We start from the raw sequence: 24,651 nt of genomic DNA on the forward strand, positions 1-24,651 counted from the left end.
TATATTTTTTGAATGCCGATAACATTCTAGATACACTAGTGTCCAAATGTTTAGCATAATCCACTAAACGAGGTCATAGCGCCTGATAGGAATGTCAGACGGATTGCTGAACAAACGGAAGCTGACACACACCATATGTCACATAACTTGTCCAAAAAACAGTGTCAGATGAGTTATGATAGCTAAAGTACACCTTTGACAACAACTAACAAAACTTGGCAATGTCTTCCACAACAAAATATACTGTTGATAGGGTGTATGGTTACCCCTAATGGCCACCCACATCCTTCGCAGCGACATGGCATGATCTCTGTCAGATTGTCCAAGTGCTCTTGTGGCAGTCGATCCCATTCCTCCGAAAGGGCAATGCGAAGGTCTTGGATGGTCCTTGGTGGAGGCTGACGGGATGCAGTTCACCTCCCCAATCCATCCCAGGCATGTTCTATAGGATTCAAGTCCGCAGACTTCTCTGGACAGTCCATGCGATGAATGTCTTCCCCAGCCAGAAATTCACTCACCAGAGCAACGCGATGCGGTCGGGTATTATCGTCCATTAAGAGGAAGTCTGGACAAACCGCACCTCTGAAGAGTCGAACATGTGGTCTCAGTACCTCATCCCAGTATATCCGAGCGTTAACTGTCTTCCTCGGACCACCCATTAAAATGTGCAGTCCCGTACGGCCATTCAACATGATGCCGCCCCAAACCATGACGCCACCACCACCATACTGGTCCCGTTTCACAATGTTCCAGTGGTTGTATCGACTACCCGGTTCTCTCAAGATTAATGTACGACTGGAATCGTTCTGCAAACTGAAGCGGGATTCATCTCTGAAGAGCACATGCCTCTATTCATTCATGGTCCACTTTCGATGCTGACGGCTCCACCGAAAACAGGCCCGTCTCTGTCTGTGCTGGAGTGAGCGGGACGCACACCACTGAACGTCCGGCAAACAACCCTGCTGTTCTCCGGTACACAGTTTGCCGGAAAACGGCAAATTCTGAGACGCCTGCAAGTTCCGCCGACAATTGTCTTGCAGATGCACTCCGATTTCGTCGGGCGGTTAAGGCCAGATATCGGTCCTGCTGTGGGGTGGTTACTCTTTGTCACCCTGGTACTGGCCTACGAATAACATCTCCTGCCTCTCGAAATCATTTCCGAAGTCTGGTAATGACACTTTGTGGCACATTCAAGGATACGGCGAATTCGGTCTGTGCCTGGCCTGCTTCCTGCGGCCGAGTATTCTACACTGTAAAACGAGGTCCGTATTGCGTCGTTGTGCCATTGTATTACCACGTTAACCACGAGGCTACACTCCGCACACTATAACAGGGCAAACACGACTGAAGGAATATGGGGTGCAGGCACTGGCTGTGTTTACCTTGCGGTTACGCCGCTAGTCAAAGCAGGGAACATTCCTTTCTGATACAGAGCGAACACGTAAGTTTGGAAGGTTCATATGTCGTGCTATTTGCGGTCTATTTCCTGTTGCCCTGCTTACTCGTAACTTATGTTTATATTTTGGACACTAGTGTACAAGATAAATGCCAAAATATTCTTAGCACTTATCGATTGTTTGATACTGAAAAATGAAATGGCGTACGGCTCTTAGTGCCGGGAGTGTCCGAGGATATGTTCTCCTCGCCAAGTGAAGGTCTTTCGATTTGACTCCCGTAGGCGACCTGCACGTCATGATGAGGCTGGAATGATGATGAAGACGACATATACACCCAGTCCCCGTGCCAGAGTGGTTAAAATTCCCGACCCTGCCGGGAATCGAACCCGGGACCCCTGTGACCAAGGGCCAGCAAGCTAACCATTTAGTCATGGAATGTTTGATACTGAGCTTTATATATTACGCATTGCCGGTGGGGATCTGTGGAAACTTTCTTGTTTACATCGTATGCTATTACTAGGGGGAGGTTCTAGGATTCACGATAGCACTGATAAAGCAATACGGTTTTTGGATGTGCCGCCTCATATGCTGAACAGTATGGGACCGCATGAACCAGGTGTAGCCTACGAAACTTTATAAACTGTACTCTAATCTCTTGTGCTGTCTCACAAACCTAGCAAACTGACGCGGGAATTTTGTAAATTTAAAATGAATCAGATGTAAATTTACTGTCCTTACTGGTGTGCACGATCTACCAAGCGGAGTCACCGCTACGGCTATGGAGCCAACTCCTTTATTCGGGGGCCGAGTGGGTTCGAACCGCATCGTCTGCTGTCTTCCTTATCTATCTATCTATCTATCTATCTATCTATCTATCTATCTATCTACCTATCTAAGATCAGTAAATTAAAACTTCTTTAAATATCTTGAAGACCGCTACTCGCTGGCCAGTAATGTCCTTACCATCGTCTACCATTTTATCAGGTGAGCCCCACGTTATCAAAATAAACGTTCACGGCATCTATCTGACTGCAGTATGTCAAAATAGCTGTTGCATTGAATCTCACTCATAAGCCTCTTCTTTTAAAGTACGCGCCTAGATATTTTCATGAATGTAATTAATGTATAATGTACAATTCTTCAAAAAAGGCTTCACTCTGCACATTCTTCAATAATATTCTTCTTGATAATATGAACCGTGGGTGGAAAATATTTGTGCATTTAACAGGATTGCCTTCTTAATCTGAAACAAACGTAATAATGCAAATGCATACATCACATACATACATTATCATTATAGACTGTTATGCCTTTCAGCGTTCAGTCTGCAAGCCTCTGAGAATTTACTAAACGTCGCCACAATCCTCGATTTGCAAATAGTGTCGTGGCCTCATTTAGTTCTATAAATATTACCTTTTTTTTCTCTATTTGCTTTACGTCGCACCGACACAGATAGATCTTATGGCGACGATGGGATAGGAAAGGCTTAGGAATTGGAAGGAAGCGGCCATGGCCTTAATTAAGGTACAGCCCCGGCGTTTGCCTGGTGTGAAAATGGGAAACCACGTAAAACCATCTTCAGGGCTGCCGACAGTGGGGCTCGAACCCACTATCTCCGGATTATCTTTAAATCGTTAGAAACTGAGTCTAACCATCGTCGTCTTGGTCTCCCTCTACTTCTCTTACTCTCCATAGCAGAGTCCATTATTCTCCTAGGTAACCTATCCTCCTCAATTCGCCTTATATGACCCCACCACCGAAGCCGGTTTATGCGTACAGCTTCATCCATCGAGTTCAATCCTAAATTAGCCTTTACCTCCTCCTTCCGAGTTCACTCCTGCCATTGTTCCCACCTGTTTGTACCAGCAATCATTCTTCCTACTTTCATGTCTGTTACTTCTAACTTAAGAGTGATATATCCTGAGTCCACCCAGATTTCGCTCCCGTAAAGCAAAGTTGCTCTGAAAACAGACCGATATAAAGATAGTTTCGTCTGGGAGCTGACTTCCTTCTTACAGAATACTGCTGATCGTTACTGCTAGCTTTACGATTCAATCTCCCTTACTATATTACCATCCTGGGAGAACACACAACCTAAATACTTGAAATTATCGACCAGTTCTAGCTTTGTATCACCAATCTGACATTCAATTCTGTTGAATTTCTTACCTACTGACATCAATTTAGTCTTCGACAGGCTAATTTTCATACCATACTCATTGCACTTATTTTAAGTTCCAAGATATTAGACTGCAGGTTTTCGGCACAGTCTGCCATTAAGACCAAGTCGTCAGCATAGACCAAACTGCTTGGTACATTTCCACCTAACTGAATCTCTCCCTGCCATTTTATAATTTCAGCAGATGATCCATGTAAACTACGAACAGCAAAGGTGAAAGATTACAGCCTTGTCTAACCCCTGTAAGTACCCTGAACCAAGAACTCGTTCTACCATCAATTCTCACTGAAACCCAATTGTCAACATAAATGCCTTTAATTGATTTTAATAATCTACCTTTAATTCCATAGTCCCCCATTATAGTGAACATCTTTTCCCTCGGTACCCTGACATATGCTTTCTCTAGATCTACGAAACATAAACACAACTGCCTATTCCTCTCATAGCATTTTTCAATTACCTGGCGCGTACTGAAAATCTGATCCTGACAGCCTCTCTGTGGTCTGAAACCACACTGGTTTTCATCCAACTTCCTCTCAACGACTGATCGGAACCTCCCTTCCAAGATGCCGGTGAATACTTTACCTGGTATACTAATCAATGAGATACCTCGATAGTTGTTGCAATCCTTCCTGTTCTTTTGCTTATAGATAGATTCAATTACTGCTTTTGTCCAATCTGAAGGTACCTTACCAACACTCCACGCTAATTTTACTACTCTATCAAGCCATTTCATCCCTGCCTTCCCACTATACTTCATCATTTCAGGTCTAATTTCATCTATCCCTGCTGCCTTATGACAATGGAGTTTATTTACCATCCTTTCCACTTCCTCAAGCATAATTTCACCAACATCATTTTCCTCCTCCCCATGAGCTTGGCTGTTTGCAACACCACCAGGATGATTTCCTTTTACATTGAGAAGATGTTCAAAATATTCCCTCCACCTCTCCAGTGATTCCCTGGGATCTACTATGAGTTCACCTGAATTACTCAAAACACTGTTCATTTCCTTTCCCCCCCCCCCTTCCTAAGATTCGTTATTACTGTCCAGAAAGGTTTCCCTGGTGCATGACCAAGCCTTTCCAGGTTATTACCAAGATCTTCCCATGTCTGCTTTTTGGATTCAACAACTATTTGTTTCGCTCTGTTTCTTTCATCTACGCACAAATCCCTGTCTGCCTCGGCCCTTGTTTGGAGCCATTTCTGATAAGCCTTCTTTTTACGTTTACAAGCTGCTCTCACTTCATCATTCCACCAAGATGTTCGCCTTTTCCCGTCTTTACATACAGTTGTTCCTAGGCATTACCTTGCTGTTTCTACTACAGCATCCCTGTATGCCACCCATTCACTTTCTATATCCTGAACCTGCTTACTGTCTACTGCTCGAAACTTCTCACTAATAATATCCATGTACTTCTGTCTAATTTCCTCGTCCTGGAGATTTTCTACCCTTATTCGTTTGCAGACAGATTTCACTTTCTCTACCCTAGGCCTAGAGATACTTAGTTCACTACTAATCAGATAGTGGTCTGTATCATCGAAAAATCCGCGAAAAACTCGTACATTCCTAACAGATTTCCTGAATTCTAAGTCGGTTAAGATATAGTCTATAATGGATCAGGTACCCCTAGCCTCCCATGTATAGCGGTGAATAGCCTTATGCTTCAAGAATGTATTCGTAACAACTAAACCCATACTAGCCCAGAAGTCCAGCAAACGCTTCCCATTCCCATTAGCTTCCATATCTTCCCCACATTTACCAACCCCCCTTTCGTATCCTTCAGTTCTATTCCCAACTCTGGCATTGAAATCGCCCATTAGCACTATTCTATCCTTGCTGTTCACCCTGACCACGATGTCAGTCAATGCTTCATAAAACTTGTCAACTTCATCCTCATCTGCACCCTCACATGGTGAATACACGGACACAATTCTTGTCCTAATTCCTCCAACTGACAAATCTACCCACATCATTCGCTCATGTACGTGCCTAACAGAAACTATGTTGCGTGCAATGTTATTCCTGATAAAGAGCCCTTCCCCAGACTCTGCCCTTCCCTTTCTACTACCCGTCAAGTACACTTTATAATCCCCCATCTCTTCCTCGTTACCTCCCCTTACCCGAATATCACTTACTCCTAGCACATCCAGATGCATCCTCTTTGCTCACTCAGCCAGTTCTACTTTCTTTCTTCCATAAGCCCCATTATTATTGATAGCTCCCCATCGAATTCCATTTCGTTCGTCAAGTTGTTTCCAAGGAGTCCCTCGCCTGTCAGATGGGAGTGGGACTCCATTACTCCCATAGGTCCGAGGCTTGCTTGAAATGTTCTGAGCTCGGTAAATTCATGAAGCAGGATGCTACCCTACTTGCACATAGTCCAGGTGAGGATCTCTCCTCTAACGGGTTATGGACCACCGGTGAATTGTATAGTCCTAGCCGCCTGAGCACAAGGAGGGCCAGGACTCAGAATATGTCCGAGATGCCCACTCCCATTCCATAGCAACTGGTATCCCGACTCTCAGGACCACTTACTAGGCCACTCCGTCGTTGCCCATGGTTCACGAACTAGGACGTGACTACAGTAACCCACAAACATGAACCATAATAATGCAAATATGTTCAAGAAAAACGAACGATTCTCCAACTCGCTGCAATTATTTGCACGAGTTTTTGGGCAGACAAGAAACGCTGATCACATTAATTCAGTATATATTTATTCAAGTACCACTCAACATTTATATACAGTAGAGCATTCCCTTTATATGATTTGTCTGCAGATTAGTGAAACTTTCGTCCGAATACCAGCTGGAATGGTCGGATTTGAGGCCTTCGGTTCAGAGGGCTCTGGGAATCGATGGAATTATTGTTTCACGAAGTTTAAGTAGGTTACAGTAATAAGCAATGCATAATCTCTCAACTCAGCAGTCAGAGAATTGTTTGTCATTAGGTAAACTTGTAACTCACATAATAATTAAAAATACGATGTACATACCAAAAGTTGTACATTGGTTGTTAAAGAGTTTTAATTAATAAAATACAAAATAAAAATGACAAACGTATTTGAAAAGTAAAGCAATTGAGTTTTCACGTATTTACTGTAAAATTACATTTTCGCAAGCACGCCATATGTCGTATGGACTCGGAGAATTCGTCTAAATGAATTTGACCCAGTTACAATCATTCACAGAATTAGAATTTTTCACACTTACTATTTGCCACACAATTATAATCTGTAACAGCTGGAATTGTGCATTGGTCAGTATTTCCTTGAATTTTGTTTCTGTAGTACATTTTAATATTTAACTATTTCCTTTCTACAATAATATACTGTGTTTCTACAGTTTCTAAAACTTACCAAATCTGAAGTTCCACTTTTTCTTCCCTCCTGTTTTACAATAATGGCGAATGAACACGTTAATCGTAAAACACCGTCCGTTATTGTATTATGTACTTCAAAATCTGCAAGCTGAGGTAGCAAAAATTAGCGGATATCGAACGGCTGGACACTGGACACTCGCCGACAAAAAAGAAAAGATAAATTATTCTGATACCGACACACTTATATCTCACATTGTCGAAAATTATGAACAATAATAAGTAGGTAGGAAATGTCCTGGACTATCTTCGGGCATTAGGGCACAATATACCATGGAATTTACAATAAAATAATAGGAAATTTACTAAATGACCAATAAATATGTGTGTTAATTAATTCAATAAAACTTCCATTCTATGTTTTAAATTTTTGCCAGTTATCCACCAATGACCACTTCAAATTGTTACTAATAAATCACTTATGACAAATATACATCTGTGATGAAAATGAGAGTTACGAATTATATGTTACCAAATATAACGATGGCAATGAAAATTGTGGCGGATTCCCCTAAAACTGCGTCGTATGCAATAGAATGTCGTAGTTGTAGACAAAGTTCTACATTCGCAGGTTGCTCTCAATGAACACACATTTCTTCGATGGAGGAGAAACCAAACCAAACCAAATCCCATGGCGCAACAGTTCCGAAGTGCCATGGCCTACCAAGCGACGGCTGCTTAGCCCGAAAGTTGCAGATTACCAGGTGTCGTGTGGTCAGCACGACGAATCCTCTCGGCCGTTATCCCTGGATTTCTAGAACGGTGCTGATTTCTCACTGTGATATAGCTCCTCAGTTGTAGTCAAGTAGGCTGAGTGGAACCAGAACCAGCCCTCCAATCCAGGTAAAAATCCTAGGCCTGGCCGGAAATCTAACCCGGGGCCTCCGGGTAAGAAACAGGCACGCTACCCCTATGACCGTGGGGATAGAAGATTGTAGGGGTTGCTGAAACTACTGAACGACGTTATTTCTGAGTAGTACTGTACAGTCTCTTGTGGAGAAATCAATAGTGAAAAATCGATTATTAAATCCCTCACTACGTAAGAAATCATAAGAGTAGAAGCGGTAGAGCTTGCCGTATATTTCATAAATAGAAGCTCTTATGATGGTCCTTTCGCAGATATAACGCGAAAGGATGTATGTTTGTATAGAATTAAATTTTGAGAAATATTTACGCAGATGTACACTGTACTTTTAGACTGAACATTAATCGGAAAATTGAAATTTCTTCGGCTTTATTCTTGAACCATCTTACCGCGAGAATGAGTTTAATGACATCATTCCGTCCCATTTCGCTGCAAGAAAAAGCTTGAGGAGATTTTTGTGTCTACCGTAAAATTTACGTATTAGAAGATGAGAACTTCGAAAGCAACCTATTGTGGAATATTTCCCGTTACCTCGCATTAGTGTCTGAACAATGCGTCCTTTGTTTACTTCAAAAAATTCCAGAACAAGGGCCCTTGGTATACTTAAGAAGCCGAGATTATCGCCTTTTTTGTCTCGGCTGTCTCCTCTCGGGACTGCTAATAAGGGAAATTTTAATACGGCTTTACGATGGTAGTAACATTATTAGTAATGCGTTCAACGTCGTCACATTTAATGCTCAGCCATCGCCTCTCCGAATTTTTAAATGAAGCTTCATTAAGTATTTTACGAAATCTGTACTTCTTTTTGCAGTTCTCCACTTAACATAATTTACCTCAGTGAAGAAGTTAAATGTTACAAAAGTAAAGTTGTGATGTATGTGGTAGGGAGATACTTTATGTCCTTTCTCCTTGTAATCCACACGCAGGGATATTCAGCCTGGGGAAGTCACAACCCGCTCTATCGTATGATAACACAGTGGTCCTTGCACTGGAATGGCTAGGAGTTAAACCGGCAACTTGCCCGTCAGCGCCATTAAGTGGCTATGCATACTTTCGAGGAGTTCTAAATGCCGATACGAAGGGACTTCTGTCTCCACTATAGATCGTTCTATGTTAAGAAAACAGTATTTCTCTTATGACAACACGGTTGCCATATCTAGCGGCTCTGATCAACAGCGTAACGGAAAAACGGTGACACATACATTGTGAAACTCGGTTTTTAAGTCCAAAATAAAAGGGGAAAGAAAATAAGCTGCAAATTAAGCATTTGACTTTTGTTTATTCCTCAGCCTCATCCCTAAAGTAAATAATCACTGTGAAAAAATTAATATCTACAGACTGTTGGAGTCACTTGACTGGGTCAGGAATTGAATGAATGAAGACCCATCTAGCGGCGAAGATAGGAAATGTGCCGGCTGCTGAAGCCTGTCGCACTCCTCTGGGGCAATGATAGGTGACCGACATACGGAATGTTAATGGAGATTGTTGCTGGAATGGAAGATGACAGGGAAACCCGGAGTAGCCGAAGAAAAACCAGCCCTGCCTCCGCTTTATCCAGCACAAATCTCACACGGAGTGATCGGGATTTGAATCACGGTATCCAGCGGTGAGAGGCGTGTGCGCTGCCGCCTGATCCACGGAGGCTTCTAAATAATCACTGTATCAATGTTAAAAAGAAAGACATTGCAGATGTAAGCTAATTAATAACATAACATTCACTCAACACAAGATAAGTACGGACCAGGCGAGTTGGCCGTGTGGTTAGGAGCGCGCAGCTGTGAGCTTGCACCCGGGAGATAGTGGGTTCGAACTCCACTGTCGGTAGCCCTGAAGATGGTTTTCCGTGGTTTCCCATTTTCACACCAGGCCAATGCTGGTGCTGTACGTTAATTAAGGCCACGGCCGCACCCTTTCCACTCCTAGGCCTTTCCTATCCCATCGTCGCCATAAGACCTGTCTGTGTCGGTGTGACGTAAATCATGTTGTATAAATACACTGACTTAGCAAATGTCATGGGATAGTCACATAATAGAGTGTGGGGCCTCCTCTGGCCCTGTGAACTGCAGTGAAACGCCGTGGAAGTGAGTAGACAAGTCCTCTGGACGCAGCTGACACCAAATCGTTTGCAGAGCGGCCGCCAATCCTGGTCTGTTCGTGGGCACAGCATCCATGGCACGGAGCCTACGTTCCAGGACATTCCAGATATGCTCGATAGGGTTCATATCGGGGCTCCTGGGTGGCCATGGCAGTCGTTGGACCTCCGCTGCATGTTCCTGGAACCATTCCCTGTCAACGTGGGAGCGATGTGGCGGCGCGTTATCATCCTGAAACACCGCGGAACCGTCTGGGCGCTGGAAGGCCATAAATGGATGGAGATGGTCTGCGAGCAGCTCAACATACCGCGTACCATTCAAAGTCTCTTCCAGAACAACTAGGGGGCCCATTTCATACCAGGAAAATGCACCCCAGATCATAACAGTGACACCAGCGCCCTGGACCACACCTTCGAGGCAGGCGGGATCCATCGCTTCATGTGGTCTGCGCCATACACGGTGCCTTCCCATCGGCATGGTGCAGTTGAAATCGTGATTCGTCCGACCATATCACGTTACGCCATTGTTCCAGTGTCCATCCCTGGTGACTGGCGACAAATGCGCGTCGTTGTGTCCGATGACGTTGGGTTAACAGTGGCACCCGTGTGCGGCGCTGGCTCCCATACCCAATAGAACCCATGTTCCTACGGCCTGTGTTGAATTGAGCCGTGATTTGTTGCTCGGTTGCCCGTCTGTCACTATTGACAATCCGTCTCAGATGTCGCCGGTCACGGTCGTCGAGGGTGGCTGGACGGCCGGTCGTTCGTCTTCTGTGGACGGTGACACTCGCATTCAACCATTTACGATACACCCTGGACATGGTTGATCGTATGAAGCCGAATTCCCGCACCACTTCCGAAATCGCACTTCCCATCCGTCGGGCACCGACCACCATACCCCGTTCGAACGGTGTCAGCTCACGACGACGTTCCATGTTACACTTGTCACATGCACAGCCACTGTTCACAAGGTCTTCTATACAACCGTCTCTGGCACAGGGGGCGTGTGATGCGCAGACACCACATCTGCACATCAGTGCTCCGCTATCCCATAACATTTGCTCAGTCAGTGCACAAGATAAGTACGGACTGATATAAATACTGAGAAATGTACGTAACACAAAACTAGACGACTTCTCTACAGCAGTAATAAGCTGCCAGGAATCACAGAGAAACGGATTACGCATTACATGTACCAGAGCGACACAGAAGGAAAGTGAAGGAAGGCAACTGAGCGATGGCTGTTCCCGCCATTGTACTTCCTCCCTAAGAATATGTTTATAAAATAGAAAAGCTTCGTTATTTATGTTAATAACGTACGGATAAAAAATGCCTCATCGTTTTTTTTTCGTTCTTTCATAATAAATACAAATTATATTATTCTTTAATCACGAGGAATTATGGTTGTCTAAAGAGGAGATGTGTTCGCTTCTTGTAGGTTCATTACAGCAATACTGTTTTCTTAACATGGGATGAATTATAGATATTGCAGTACTGACTGAAAGGAATGAGTTACTTTTGCGCAACTTAATCACACCTCATATTCCAAAAAGTATATTTGTAAGGCGTGACGTTGCCGAAAAAGACTGTGGTTATTACGGGGTGTGAGGTGAAATTTCCAAGCTTTTGTAATAATAATTGGAATAATGTCACTCAACTTATTTTGAAAGAAAGAAACAGGAAAAAATATTCAATAAGTTAAACGTAATGGCGTTCAAATTGACAGTCGACAATGAGCTGATTTCTGAAGGAAAACTGTGTTCTCATAATATTGAGCCACGGCCATTGCTACCAAGGCTTACGCCAGTGTGACGTTGCAAATTGGTAGGAACGGCTGAGTGCAGTGAACAAAGCAGGATTGGGACCTCCTGCACTATGGCATCTCTTTACATGTTTCATCTTGATGTAACATTTAACGTCCGTTTCGTTTTGAACTTTTCTGTATTTTGATATTTAGATGTATAGTAGCTTAAATGAGATTAGCGCATGGTATTTTATGTTATTCACATTTAACATTTTTTCAGGCTTAATTTTCATTATTATCAAAATACAATTCACCTCCCATGTAGATACAAACTATGTGGATACTCACAACAAACATGATTTCTATAGGTTCAGTTCAGTTGTATCTAAGTAAAGTGTGCCTGTGAGGAAACTATACGATACCATGTGCTGATTATTTTCTGTATCTTATTGTTACATAATATTTCTCACGTATTGGTGAATAACTCGAAGTGCAATTCACTTGGTACATCTGATTTTGGCATATTTACATTCATATAAATTTGAGTAAATTACAGAGTTTGAATGGAATCGGTGATCGCTCCAATCCAAAAGCAGAGGAGTGGAACAGGCTGCAGCCTTTTTGGGTATTTCCTTGAATTTTTCAGGCAATATTTCTACATCATTAAGTAAAATCCCTAGTAGGTGATAGTGCGGACTAATCTCGATAAACACCAAACGGATATTTATGCATTTTTCTTCGTGATATGTAGCATTTATTAAGGAAGGTTTAGGTGTATCAACAATTAGTCTATAAGAAAAGGGAATCGAACAGTGGGGATTTTGCTGACGGTAGCCAACGGAAACTCGGCTTACATTGACTAAATCATCAGCGATAGACTTGGTTCACTGAGGTTCTGAACCTCTCATAATAACAGTCCACTAAAACTAAAATATAATAGCTTAATCTTTCACTTGAACAGCGTAGCAGTGGACCAGTTTGATGTGATAGGAAAGTTGCTGATTCTGGTAATGTTTTGTACGTTAAGAAAATCAGTTTGAGAGCATTCAAAATGCCTCTTTTAAACTTTTCAAACTTTTTTTAAGCGTTCCCGTATCGTAGTGACGGTGCTGTAGAATGTTTGTGGCCACAGTGACATGAACGCGCGCGCTGTCCGATACTAGTCTCTACTTCTCCCTCTAGCTTCATGAGAAGCAAAACGACGATTTCCGTGCCCTCGTGGTCCATTTAATGGTGCGCAATTTGTTGGCAAATGGCGTGGCATGCCACACAGATTACCTTGCAGCCATTACAGTTCACCGCATATAACAGTAAGTGTATCTTCCTAAAACTGTAAATAATTGTATTTTCTGCTACTTTGAAACTGGATCGTCCTAACCATGGCCATATTACTCACGCCGGAAGGAAAATGACATAACTTTAAATTATAAATATATAAGGAAGGTTCACAAGGTTTCAACAGGTAAGAATCACTCACTTCAAACAATTGGTCTGCTTTTGACAATTTCTACCCGTCATCTGTTTCATGACCTGACGTCAGTGGTACTGTCGGCCAGTCGTTGCCTGTCTGCTCTTACGTTTTCAGATTCAGTACTTGCTAAAGTCATAATCATTATAGGACGTTTGGCTTCCAACACATTAATTAATTTTTACGGGACAAAATTCCGACCTCAGGCATGTCATAAAATCTATAGCTTTCCACGGGACGTTAAACAGATTTTGTTTTGGGTACAATACCAACAGGTAATTAAGTAAACTAAAAATAAATATAAAATCATTTCCAATATCAACATTTAAAATGAGTAAAAGTACGAAACAAGAGTAAAGAAGGGGAACGCGTTTTTCTTGCCGTTTTGGCTTCATGACGACTTACCTCAGTTTGAATGATAATGTTATTGGTTTTACGTACAACTAACTACATTTTCTGTGGTTTTTCAAAGACTCTGTGGTGACAGAATATTGTCCCGGAGGAGTTCTTTTACGTGCCATTAAATCTACCGACACAAGGCTGACGTGTTCGAACACCTAAAAGTACCATCGGACCTGCCATGTAGGGCTCATTAAGCCGGCGCTCTACGGTCTGAGATACTCAGCCCGTATGGGAGAAGATCTGGGTTCCTATACGGTTCTTTTACTGTTCACTGTTCCTTCAGTGAGCATCGAAATCGAGGTTTCGAGTGCACTGAATGAAAAATGTCGATCCTCAGAAGTCTACGTAACCTCATGATTTAATAAATAGAGATTTTCGTGCTAACGGTAAAAGAAAATCACATATTTTGAAAATGAGGACATTTCTACTAATACAAAACCTCGTAAGTTCATTATCTGCCTGTACGAAGTTTTCAGCTATTAATTCAGTAACGCAAAACCTCGTATGTTCATGACTCCGACGTGATTCCTGACGATGAATTAATATCGACATATTGTATAAGCATTTTCTTTTACTTATCGTTCATGTCAGGGCGAAAAGTATAAGTCAAAAGAAGCTACATTTAAGTACATAAGTTTGAAGTTTTAAAAACACGCCCAACATCCATTGTACAGGGTTTGAAACGAATAGGCCTACATCAACATGTTTCAGAACATTTTATTTTCCTTTTTTTAATAATAGTTATTTCCGCTAGCTGTTGAAAATTAAATCAGTGACTTGTATTATGAGGACCCGATATAAAATGACTCACACACTTACTCTCTGGAATGAAATATATAATTTGTAATTATTTCCATCACAATATAGTTCTCTGTTTATATCAACGTCAATTTGTTATTTTTTTGTTTTTTAACACAAATCTTCATTCTGTGTTTTCTCGGCATAATGTCCCCTTACTAAAAAGAATTATAGAGATACGATGTTTTATATTAGGAGTGGCGTTATACGAGAAGCATAAGATGTGTTTTTCTGAAATGAGACAACGATAATGTTTCTTTATATTCTGTGCACATGTGCGGTCACATTAAAGGATTGCCCATTTCACTTAGAGTTTTGACAGAGAATATTTTAGAACAAGTGTTACGTGTAATCATAAATAAACCCATGGCGCAACAGCCCCAAGGGCCATGGCCTAGCATGCGTTCGCTGCTCAGCCCGTAGGCCTGCAGATTACGAGGTGTCGTGTGGTCAGCACGACGAACACTCTTGGCCGTTATTCTTGGCTTTCTAGACCGGAGCTGTCATCTCACCATCTGATAGCCCCTCAATTGTAATGACGTAGGCGAAGTGGACTTCGAAACAGCTATCAGACGCAAGTAAAAATCCCTGACCTGGCCGGGAATCGAAGCCGTTCCTCCGGGCAAGAGGCAGTCACGCTACCCCTACACCGTGCGGCCACCAGGTATTGTAACCGTACAACTAGGTTACAGATTCCATTCAGTATTTATTATTATTATTATTATCATTATTATTATTATTATTATTATTATTATTATTATTATTATTATTATCATTATTAACCCGACTCATTAGATTTTATATATTCTGTTTCTCATCATTTAGACTGTAATAATTAGGTATCACGTATATTATTGTATTTCGTCATAGGTTAAGTGAATATGTTTGTAATTATTCTGTATTGTAGTAAGTGAGATTTGTTGGTTTCATATTGTCATGCTGTGGCTTGTAACTTTGGCTAGATGAGCTGGCATAGTATTTTGCAATCGAGGCTATGTTTAACTGTGCAAGGAGATTTCCCGGTGACGCATTCGGCATAGTCATTCTCGGACCGCTTGGGTACGCTTAGACGACACATGACTGATGACATCAGTGCGTGGACACGTGATTGCGACCAAGTGTCAGTATTCGCTAGCTACTGTATGTTGAAGTGGAAGGGATGAACAGTGAGTGGGGAGATGAGTCGTCATCGCGAGGTTATATATAAGTCAAGGCGACGGTGGGGAGAGGTATTCTGTTCTTACTCAGTTCATAAGCAGTTGATATCGTGCAGATCATATGTTACAGTCAGAGGTATCAAATGGAAGAAGTGGTCTTAGTGTGATGGTAAGAGCTAAGAGTTGTGTTTGAAGAAGTAATAATCGAGGAGGTCTACAAGTGGTGGTTGTATCCGAGCAGAGACGGGTACTATGCTGATAAAGAAACGTCATCTTCTTGTGAGGATGGACTTCACAAAATGTTTCAATAATATTTTCCAATTATTTAAAATATATTGAGTGGACGTAATTACATTGGAGCTCCCTACACGCGTACATGGTATGTAGGCCAACTCCTTGTTATATAAGAAGATTACAACAGACGGCTCCCGACTTCAGCTCACAGGTTTTCCCAAGAATTTCAAGTTCAACAGCGGTGTATGCAGACAACAGGTAATTAAAGCATCAGACATGTTATGCATTCATAACATGAAGAAGAGTGTAATCAGCGGCGATATCACATCTCACTTCAAGTTCATGCCAATAGCTTTTTTTGTTTAGATTAAATTTTCCTTTTATTAGTACCGCAAATCTCACGAGATATTTCTTTTGTTAAATTAAAAGACGTCAATGATTGTTCATTGTGACGTAAATTATAGTCATAAACTCAGTTTTATTTTAATTATAATAAGTGATTCCAGTTCCATGTACAATCCTCAATTGTGGAAATGCAACAGTAACTTAATATTTTCCTGATCCATATCCCTGTATATTGCCAAATATGTGAGTTTATCACCTCACGCCTTGAGATAATTGATATAAGAGGTATGCTCTACCGAATTTTGTTGTTTTTCTTAAAAAAGCAACTGGCGCTCAAACAAATGTTATGTATATTGTGTGAAGGAGATGTAAGTATAAGAGTAGTGGTTGGAGTAGCCACAAAGTGTCGCCAGCAACGTGGGACTCGAAAGGTTCAGAAAAAGTGTTTCTGAATGGCAATATACATGGATCAGTTCTTTTAATAAATACGCACATGTTAAATTCACCGAGTAATGTTAGGAAGGTCATTTTGTTGAAGTTTGTATTTAAGGGGTAATGTCAGAGGAATTGCAAGGGGAAATAGCTTTGAGATCGCGAAAAATAAGTAGGAAACCGAAGATGGACAAGGATAGCAATATGCAGTCAGGTGATGAGGCTGAGGTTATTGTGTCCAAGGAAATCCAAGGTGGTAACATAAATAGGAAGTTGGTGACTAAGGTGGGACCTGCTGAAAGTCAGAAAATAGTAGAAACTGAGGAAAACGCTGTCACGCAAGATCAAAGTAAAGGGGTGATTGACCTGGGTTTATTTAATTTGCTGATGTCCAAAATGACTGAGCAGAATAATATCATTAGTGAGAAAATTGAATCTCAGAATAATATTATGAGTGAGAAAATTGAAACGGTTATTAGTGAAAAAATTGAATCTCAGAATAATATTATGAGTGAGAAAATTGAAACGGTTATTAGTAAAAAAATTGAATCTCAGAATAATATTATGAGTGAGAAAATTGAAGCGGTCATTAGTGAGAAAATTGAAGCTCAGGGTATTAGTATTAATAAGAAGATCGATGATGTTAGTAATAAGATAGATCATAAGGTGTTAGAAATAAGTAATCAAATTAATAATTTAGAAAGTAAGGTAAATAGGGAGTGTAGTGACATCAGAGCTGAGATGGAATTGGGTCGGAGCAATCTCCATACTGAAATCGAGCAAGTTAGTGAGACATGCATCAAACAAGGGCATAAGATTGATGAATTAGGCGCCAAGATCGAGTCTAAAAAGGGGGAAATCAATGAGTTAGTGGAAGAAAGGTTGGAAAAGATAACCAATACAGTGGGGCAAGAAACTAGGAAATGTATTAGTAGGGTAGAACATGTGGAAAGAAAACTTGGAGAAGTAGGTGATCTAGAGAGTGAACAAAAATCATTATCACAGAAAGTGAGAGAATCGGAAGAAAAGTTGCAAGAGGAATTAAGAAAAATTCAAGAAAAGACTGAGGAAACAGTGGAAGAAAAATTTCTGAGTTGCCAGAGAGTACTCCAGCAAGAAGTGCGTGATAGTAAGAATGTACGTGAGATAATTGTAAATAATGGTTTAATCACTAGAGATCATGATTTACCTAAGTTTTCTGGGAAAGAATTCAACCCGATGAAATTTATGAGAGTAGTCGAGAAGAAATTTGCTGTTCAATTAAGAGACAATATTATTAGCTGGGAAACTGTATTGGAGATCTTATCTAATGCTTTCGTAGGAGAGACTAAGTCTTGGTTTCAAGTATATAAAAGCTCGATGTCTAGTCTAACTGAATTTAAGGAGAAATTCATGGCTAAATTTTGGAGTGAAGGTGTTCAGAGTAGAGAGAGAGAGAGAGTAATGTTTGGCAGGTATAATTCTAACGAGGGTGTTAGAATGACTGAATACTTTTTGGCTCATGTTTTGGTGTGGAGAAATTTAGAATGTATTGGACCTGAGGCTGATATAGTTAGACTTATGGCTAAGCACTATCCCGATAGAATAAGAGAAGCTGTTTGTATGCAAAGAGTGGAGACTATTAAGGAAATGGAGATTTTGTTGGAAAGTTTTGATGCTTTAGGTAGTAGCTTGAATAATAGTAGGACACTAAATAGGAATGTAGAAGGAAGGGGTAACCAATCTAATAATCAGGACAGGACTATGAATAATCGTAACTACAGAAGAGAATATCAGGAGAGACCTAATAATAATTTCCACAGGGAGAGAAATTATCAAAATAGTTCGGAAAATTTCAGGACTGGGAGGCGTGATTATGGTAATCAACCAGAAGCTGGGAGGCGGGAGAATACAGGCCATAATAATAATAATAATGACGCTAGAGGAAATAGGCAACAGGGGAGGCCGACTGAGGTGTGTAACCAACAAGTCGTAACCGAACCAAGTACTTTAAACGCGCAACGGACTGTATAAACAGGTCACTGAGACAGTCCGTAAATGGTGAGTTCACGTATAAGGTAGATAAGTATGACAATGTCGACCAGCCTATAGTTGTAAGTGAACATGATTGTGACCTAGGTAGCAATAATTCAAATATTTTAAGTGACGACTTAATCGTAAACAATAAATTTTATAAGTGTAATTTAAATTTAGATATAAGGCAAGATTTGTTAAGTGATCTTATATTATGTAATGAGGATAATTTAAGTAGTGTTACTGTTACACCGACGATTGAACTGCTGATATGGGGCAGAAAAGTTAAGATTTTGTTGGACTCTGGTAGTGAGAAGTCATGTGTAAATTCCAGGCTGTATGAGGAAGTTTTAAGAGAGAAGTATGAGGTAGCGGAAATTCCAGTGAGGAATACGTTCATCGTAACAGCTGTTGGAAACAAGTCTCATAGAGTGAATAAACAAATAGCTGTCCCCATTAACATAAGTGGAGAATGTATTTTCCAACCATGCTTAGTTGTGCCTAATTTAGTTTATGCCGTTATTTTAGGTACCGACTGGTTAACGTGTCACAAGGCTAAATTAAATTTTGATCTGTGTAATGTCAATCTTATTTGGGGAAAGAGTAGCAGGGAAGTCAGTTTACCATATGATGTTTTGTCAGAAATTAGTGCGAATAAAGTGTGTTCTAGTACGGAAGGATCTTGTGAAATTCCTAATATTAGGAAAAATATTGATGTCTGCCATGTGTCCATACAGAGAGATTCTAGAGATGAATTGTATGAGACAGTGGAGAAATGTAATTTAGCGGAAAGTCAGAAGGACGAATTGTGTGAATTATTGATATCACATAGTGATGTTTTTAGCGATCGGCCTGGTAGAACACATCTTTACGAACACAAATTTAATATTATTGATAACTCAACTTTTGTAGGACTGAAATATCCCATTCCGTTAAAATACGCTAGCGCTGTTGAAGAGCAGATTGACATTATGCTAGATTATAATATAATTGAACCATCATGTAGTCCTAATTTAAATCCACTTGTTATTATACCCAAGAAGGATAACACGGTAAGATTGTGCATAATAATTTTTGTAAGACTAAACTGGATGAATTTGAGCTTGGTGACAAGGTTTTACTCAGAGTGCCACACCCGTCATCAGCAGAAGCTGGTCAATTTTCTAAGTTTTTCTTGTTATATCAGGGATACTTCACCGTAGTGAAACGGATTGGGAAATGTGCTTATTCATTAGAAGACAAGGAAGGAAATATCGTAGGCACATACAATATAAGAAATCTTAAGAAACATATCATGTGAGTTTGTTGATTAATTTTCATTATTATGTTAATTCACCATATTTTATGAAGCTGGCATTGCGAACAGGACTTCAGTGAAATTAGCGTGTGTTGTGATAATAAGTGAGGCATGGCAGTGCAATAAACTCCAGTGCTTGGAGACAGTGTATATAATGAAATGTCTTCGAGAATTACTTTTGAACACTCAATGAACGTTTGAAACGACAGAAGTGAGAAAGAAATGTAATCTATATGTAAATAATACTGTATAATCAAAGTGAAAATGATTATTGATAAATGTTTTATATGTGTAACAACGAACATCCAGATGGATGATACTATGTACCCAATTTGTAAAGGGCAATTTTATACATGTATCTATGGTGCACTCGATTTCAGGTGATTGTGTAGATATTTCATGAATCAATCGATTCATTTAATCGATTATTTCATGAGGGAGGCGTTCTGTAACCGTACAACTAGGTTACAGATTCCATTCAGTATTTATTATTATTATTATTATTATTATTATTATTATTATTATTATCATTATTATTATTATTATTATTATTATCATTATTAACCCGACTCATTAGATTTTATATATTCTGTTTCTCATCATTTAGACTGTAATAATTAGGTATCACGTATATTATTGTATTTCGTCATAGGTTAAGTGAATATGTTTGTAATTATTCTGTATTGTAGTAAGTGAGATTTGTTGGTTTCATATTGTCATGCTGTGGCTTGTAACTTTGGCTAGATGAGCTGGCATAGTATTTTGCAATCGAGGCTATGTTTAACTGTGCAAGGAGATTTCCCGGTGACGCATTCGGCATAGTCATTCTCGGACCGCTTGGGTACGCTTAGACGACACATGACTGATGACATCAGTGCGTGGACACGTGATTGCGACCAAGTGTCAGTATTCGCTAGCTACTGTATGTTGAAGTGGAAGGGATGAACAGTGAGTGGGGAGATGAGTCGTCATCGCGAGGTTATATATAAGTCAAGGCGACGGTGGGGAGAGGTATTCTGTTCTTACTCAGTTCATAAGCAGTTGATATCGTGCAGATCATATGTTACAGTCAGAGGTATCAAATGGAAGAAGTGGTCTTAGTGTGATGGTAAGAGCTAAGAGTTGTGTTTGAAGAAGTAATAATCGAGGAGGTCTACAAGTGGTGGTTGTATCCGAGCAGAGACGGGTACTATGCTGATAAAGAAACGTCATCTTCTTGTGAGGATGGACTTCACAAAATGTTTCAATAATATTTTCCAATTATTTAAAATATATTGAGTGGACGTAATTACATTGGAGCTCCCTACACGCGTACATGGTATGTAGGCCAACTCCTTGTTATATAAGAAGATTACAACAGACGGCTCCCGACTTCAGCTCACAGGTTTTCCCAAGAATGTCAAGTTCAACAGCGGTATAGGCAGACATCAGGTAATTAAAGCATCAGACATGTTATGCATTCATAACATGAAGAAGAGTGTAATCAGCGGCGATATCACATCTCACTTCAAGTTCATGCCAATAGCTTTTTTTGTTTAGATTAAATTTTCCTTTTATTAGTACCGCAAATCTCACGAGATATTTCTTTTGTTAAATTAAAAGACGTCAATGATTGTTCATTGTGACGTAAATTATAGTCATAAACTCAGTTTTATTTTAATTATAATAAGTGATTCCAGTTCCATGTACAATCCTCAATTGTGGAAATGCAACAGTAACTTAATATTTTCCTGATCCATATCCCTGTATATTGCCAAATATGTGAGTTTATCACCTCACGCCTTGAGATAATTGATATAAGAGGTATGCTCTACCGAATTTTGTTGTTTTTCTTAAAAAAGCAACTGGCGCTCAAACAAATGTTATGTATATTGTGTGAAGGAGATGTAAGTATAAGAGTAGTGGTTGGAGTAGCCACAGTATGATCATAAACAAACAGAAAGTAACGTGTGAATGCATACATTTCGCAGGTGGAGATCGTAACAAAAGCAACGTATGTCGCTAAAAGAAAATAATGGGGCCGATTACCTTAGATGTTAGGCTCTTTAAACAACAAGCATAACCATCATCATCATCACCATCAAAAGAAACGATAGCATAATACATGCGAAGGATGCAGAAATATGTAAGGTATATGTAAGATTTCACTGTCACATTGTTGTTAGAAATAGTTGCACGTCATAATGGCGTGTTACGTAAAAATAAAATTAAACTGAATATGTTTTAACAAAGTTAATGTGATGCAATTCATGAGCTCATAGCAGACGTTGGGAGTGCACTCTGTTATACATATTTAACACTTTTGAAGCAGTTTTTCTCCAGTGGATATTATCATAGTGCACGTTTATTTTAATTTTATTTTTGCATTTAGTAGAAGAAAGTGGGTGAGTTACAGTGTAATGTCCAGCTCCCTGGCTGAATGATCAGCGCAGTAGTGCTCTTCGGTTCAGAGGGCTCCGTGTTCGATACTCGGCCAGGTCGGAGATTGTAACCTTAAATGGTTAATTCCCTTGGCTCGGCGACTGTGCTTACCCAGAATACATGCAACTCACACACCGCAAATAACAATATCCTCCACAACAATTACAAGATGTTCAACATAAACGGCAGATTCCGCCTAGCTTCCTTGAAGGGTCTGCCTTGCAAGGGCTGCACCAGGCTAGAAATAGCCATACGAAATAATAATTTATTATTATATTAAATATATTAAAATTTAATAATTAATGATTATATTCATTATTGTTTTAATATACTCTGAGTTATTATAATTTATTATTATAATTAGTCTTTCTTCCTTTCTTCATCCGTTTGCCCTCCAGGGCTGGTTTTCCGCTCGGACTCAGCGGGGGATCACATCTCTACCACCTCAAGGGCAGTGTCCTGGAGCGCGAGACTTTCTGTCGGGGGATAAGGCTGGGAAGGAGGATCACTACCTCCTTCAGGTGGCCTCATCTGCTATGCTGAAAAGGAGCCTCGTGGAGGGTATGGGAAGATTGGAAGAGATAGACAAGGAAGAGGGAAGGAAGCGGCCGTGGCCTTAAGTTAGTTACATCCCGGCATTCGCCTGTAGGGGAAGTGGGAATCCACGGAAATCCACTTTGAGGATGGCTTACGAGGGAATCGAATCCCATTCCACTCAGTTGACCTCCGAAGGCCCGTACCACTTTTCAAATTTCAATGCGAAGCTGGCAATCGAACCCGGGCCTCCGGGGATGGCAGCTAATCACACTAACCACTACACTTGTAATAATAATAATAATAATAATAATAATAATAATAATAATAATAATAAATTATATATTATTTTTATAACTTTGTATAGATAACAAATTCGGAGAACTGATTGGAGGTACGCTACCGAAAGTAGCAGGGCAGGATACCAAATTGAGTGAGAGGCATTCGTATTAATCTTCTGGGGGCTGAGAATTAGTAACGGGTTTTCTCGTAATCAGCTCTCTGGGCGGATTAGAAATTCTGACTCATGATCCAGAGATCAAGGTAGACAAGTATGGAACAGCAGGAAAACTGCATACCATTCCACGTCATTAGAGACTTCTTCACACCGAGTCCAGCAGACTAAATTTACTAGTCACTCCAGATTCAAGCTCCTAGGCTGAAAGATCAGCGCACTAGTCTTCGGGTCAGGGGGCCCTCGGTTCGATTCTCGGTCGGACCTAATAATAATAATAATAATAATAATAATAATAATAATAATAATAATAATAATAATAATAACCTGATTATATTAATTAATTACAATTATATACTTTTATTATTACTATTATTATTTATATCATTACTATTGTACTGCATAATAAAAACGATAATATTCTGTGATGCTTAAGTTAATCATATTCAGTGCTTTCCTTTCAATATAATCCTCCTGGATGTGTTTGCTCTGCTCCAACAAATGCTGTGAGTCCTCAATTTGGTTTATTTTTAATTCTGTATCATGAATATTCAAAGCTGAAATGTTGTGGGAACTTGAGAAAATAGTTTTAGTAGTTTTTTCTAGTGCGCATGTGGTGTGCAATGAAAATACTCGAGGGTAGAGAAATGTTGTTAAATCTCATCGATCATCTACGATGCGACCTAGCGGGAGCTGGGACAGAACTTGGGCAGTGGAATGCAGTCGACGAGACACAAAATTGTGTGCATTTCATGATGAACACACTGTAGGTTTAGTGTGGTTATCTCTGTAATATGTTTACAGCATTGCTTCCACCGCAGTTGTATAGGAGCGGAACTTTATATAGATAATAAATTCGGTGAACGGATTGAGGTACGCTACCGAACGTAGCAGGTTGGGATACAAAAAGAGAGTAGGAGGCATTCGTATTAATCTTTTTGGGGCTTAGAATTATTAACGGGTTTTCTCGTAATCAGCTGCCTGGTTGGATTAGAAATTCTGACTCATGATCCTGAGATAACTAGTTCGAGGTAGGCTTCTTCACACCGAGTCCAGCACACTAAATTTACTAGCCACTCTCGAGTCAAGCTCCTAAGCTGAACGATCAGCGCACTAGTCTTCGAGTCAGAGGGCCCTGAGTTCGAATCCCGGTCGGACCTAGGATTTTAACTGCGTATGATTAATTCCCTTGGTTCGGGGACTAGATATTCGTCTCATTACACTTCTCTTCATATTGTCCACTACAACGAATGAGAAGCGAACACTAAATCTGGTAATAATGGGTTTATTTCACCCTTATCGTGTGATACTTTAAGCATAACAAAATCGCATATCTTCAGGGTCGAACGCCTGATCAGACTGTCCTTCTGACCCTATCTTGGTAAGTTCTATCTTGGCTCAGTCCGGTGGCATTTGAAGGTGCTCAAATATTTCAGC

This window comes from Anabrus simplex, chromosome 2 (assembly GCF_040414725.1).
Source record: "Anabrus simplex isolate iqAnaSimp1 chromosome 2, ASM4041472v1, whole genome shotgun sequence".
NCBI lineage: Eukaryota > Metazoa > Arthropoda > Insecta > Orthoptera > Tettigoniidae > Anabrus > Anabrus simplex.